This window comes from Teleopsis dalmanni, chromosome X, assembly GCF_002237135.1.
Source record: "Teleopsis dalmanni isolate 2A chromosome X, ASM223713v2, whole genome shotgun sequence".
In the NCBI taxonomy this organism is placed as follows: Eukaryota; Metazoa; Arthropoda; class Insecta; order Diptera; family Diopsidae; genus Teleopsis; species Teleopsis dalmanni.
The window spans coordinates 55,228,815-55,232,481 of NC_051848.1; the positions used below are offsets into that span (position 1 = coordinate 55,228,815).

Consider the following 3,667-nt stretch of genomic DNA (forward strand, 5'->3'; position numbering starts at 1 on the left):
TTCCAGAAAGTATTAGCTATTGGTCTATTTCAAAAAGTAAATTTGATTATTTTTTTTATATGTCACTAATTTATAAAAATGTCGGGGAGTGAGCATTAAACAAAAATCTATAACCTGCAAATAAAAAAAAGTTGTTCAAATTACTACGGATTGAAAATGATAACTTGATATATGTATTTGTCATTCGATTTTAAAAATTTTTAACGTAGAATGCATAGTTTAAATAAATTTCAGTTATTCGATTCTGTTTTTTTTATATGTTAGATTAAATCCAAAAAAAATTTTGTGATTTTAAAAGTTTTCGGAAACAAATTCAAAATTTTATGCTCATTATATTGGCACTATTTTCGGAGTCTAAAATCTTGCTTTGGCCAAAATGCTTTGAAATCGATCTTCCATACTGAACGTAGTGTCAAAGAGGTCAAAGACGTGGAATTGAGTTTCAATGACCAACGGAACAAAAGTAAGAAAAACAAGTAAGGAAATTATTGGATCCAACATTATCAGTCTTAGTCAATACATGTTAGGTAAACAGCAACGAGTGGTAAAAACTTTACATAAAAACAATAATATCTCTTTTTGTACGTTAACATAGAAGTGACAGCTGATGTCCCGTAAGAGGCGGATAAGGGTTTTATTACTATAGAATCTGGCACCATGCGGGTATTAAAAACACTGATTACTAGTAAGTGGTTTATAAATGCTTTTAAAATAATTTGTAATTTAACTAATACGTAATTTATTTATATCAAAATTTCTTTTCTAATTTGCTGAATTTTAATTCTAATTTACAAATTTATTTTTGAGTTTTATTTTCTTTGTAATCTTTTTCTAAATCTGAATTTTTTTATAAGCATTTCTATACTCAATTCATATAGTAAACACTCAACTAATTTTCCAAATGACATCTGAAGCCACATAGCATATATATTATTTAAAGTGCTATATAACGAACTATATACCTAAATTTAATTATTCAAAAATATAGATAAATTTATATAAAAATCTACATCTATATATGTATACATCTTTGCATACAAATATAAATACAAATCAACTAACTAACCAACTAACTAAGTATGTTATTTTATGTAGATGAAAAATCCAGTATTACCCTTTGGTCTTGGATAGTAGGTTCCCTTTAGTTAACTATTCTAAGTTTAGAAGTTCCTTTCTAATAAGAAGAAAAATGAATCATGACGAAATGCGGTCTCTAAAAAAGCAAGAAAAAGAGAACTAAGGAATAAGGAATAGGACAAGGAAAGTATCAGGTACAAGTTTCACAATTATTGAACATAGTATTTAATAAAGAAAGTCTCAAAGAGTTAGAATATAAGGGCCCAGTCCGATGTATTTGAATTCAGAACTACACCTTAAATGGAAGAAATGCGTCATTCGGTGAAGGTATCTTTCAGATGATCTAATGAAGCACAGCGGTAAAGCTCTATAATAAAAGCTGTATTATCAGTTTTCATTTCTGTGGGTTGTAAGCGAGAGCTGCTACATAATTTTGCTACATAATGCCAATAAAAATTGATCGACCTCTGTATATAAGTTGGATCAAAAGCACCTTGGTCAGCTTATTACTGGAAGAGAACCAAATGAACAAAAATTAAACTGAAATGTAGGATGATGTAGAGCTAAGCCTTAATGCAACTACTACAGATCATGGTGACTGTTTTCTGAAGAAGAGACTTTTTAACGCGTTTGGTACTTGAAATGTTTTTAATTAAAAATTTAATAATTAATTAAATTTGTTCAATAATTAAATTTAAATTCAGGTAATCGAAAGCGTATTTGGTTATATCGCTTTATAGCTTATCTAGACTACGCTAGATGGAAATAATCTATCGTTTTTCCTAATTTAGAAGAAAATGAAGATCAAAAAGTCTTTTAACTGAGCAGAAGTGACGGAAAGGCTTTTAAAACAATTGGAGGATTCACTAGGAGTCCTCGAGTCCTCTCAAATACAACAAAGGTAAATATTTATCAATATTTAATTCGTTTAGAGACTACTACTACTGAAATGAAACTTATATTTTTATGAAAATACTATAAAAATTTATATTTAAATCTATTTCTATGTTTCTTTTTACAGTTTATGTGAGCAGTAGACTAATGAATGTGGAAGAGTTAAAGTTGTGTAAAGACACTGGGACGTTCGGGTATTCATTGGAAGATTCGATTTCGTACACTTCTTTATAAGTGTACAAAGCATGGAAGCCGAAGGTAGTAAGCATGATTACTTCATGTGGATTGGGTTTTCAGTGAACTGACCCTGGTTTTTAACTATAATTTAATTTATTTATTTAAAATAATATTAGAATATAAGAATTATGCACAGTTATATATAATATTTTGCATGTTGTGGTATGAAAGAAAATTAAAAAATATATTCAATTAGTGTTTTTAAAGATCATAGGTAATCCGTAGAGAGACAAATAAAATAATAAACAAATATATACAGCCAAATCACTTTGCATTTTTATTTATTACTTAAAGGTAGTAATAAAATACTTATAAATTTTAACATTTTTTGTGTTATTGTTTTTAAAGTCATAAAGTTGTAATTTATGACATAAACCCCTTTATGGTTTTAGATTTCGTAACCGCAACTATCTGCTAATCATAGAATGGCATGCAATTTCTTTGATTGTCAGTAAAATAGTAATAAACTGTAGTTAACTATTTTCTATACTTTCGAGTTTCTAGAACAAATTAGTAGTCATATTATCAGATATTTACTAGTAGGAAGAAGTTACTTCTAGACGTGTACTGGAACAATATTCCGCAGTTACAATACTTTATTGGCTTCAGAATATGTGTTCATTATTAAATAAATAAATAAATAAATTAATTAATTAATGTTAATTCATTATTAAAATATGAAATATCTAAAAAAATATCTATCATCCCTTCCAAGGATACTTCTGATGAGATGTTTTCTATTTTACAGATTTAAAAGTTACATTCTTAATTACTTTAAAACTCTTTAGTTTTTCCATATATCATAAATTGAATCTATATGAAACCAATTCCATAAAAGTCCACTAGCAGGTTATTAAAAATCTGGTATTAAAAATTGGTATTAATTCTGTTAAGGCACGTTTTATTAATGCGGGAAGTCGAAAGTGAGAAAACTTGTTTCGATTTTGGATCATAAATTTAGAAAACGTTTTATATCATATTCGAACCATGTTTTTCTAAAAAATAACATTTATTTCTCGAATATCTTTTTCGATGAAATTCGATGTTGAATTGTCCGCACGAGTCACAGATTGCAACTACCTGCTCAGAATGTGGTAACTTTAAATTATTCGATTTACTGGAACAGGGAACGAGAACCGTTTCTGAAGACTACGTTATTAAGTTAATTTTTTTATAAGTCAATGGTACCATCGTTTTGAAATCTAATACTTTTCGGCGCATGAGTTAATACAGTGACTGTCGAACTGACTTGGCTGCAAAGTTTTTAATTGTTTTAAAAAAACAACAAATACACTACAAAATAAAATCTTGCATCTATTTAAATGATGTTTTTACTTCCATTACTTAAAATGAATGAATAAACCTCAGTTGTAATACGCGCCTTATGCAGTTCTGCTCATTAAGCTTTCATATAAATGAGTTTATTAAAAATAAATCAACTGATTTAAAACAAAATATG

The 3,667-nt window shown here is 27.8% G+C and overlaps 1 long non-coding RNA gene across 1 annotated transcript; it reads left to right on the plus strand.

The window, feature by feature from the left end:
• The first annotated feature begins 281 nt into the window (after positions 1 to 281).
• Positions 282 to 2,458, plus strand: LOC119689060. Its single transcript, XR_005253339.1, has 6 exons — positions 282 to 527; positions 596 to 685; positions 1,096 to 1,271; positions 1,324 to 1,710; positions 1,782 to 1,978; positions 2,099 to 2,458. It is a non-coding gene; the product is annotated as an uncharacterized LOC119689060 (long non-coding RNA).
• Positions 2,459 to 3,667: the final 1,209 nt, after the last annotated feature.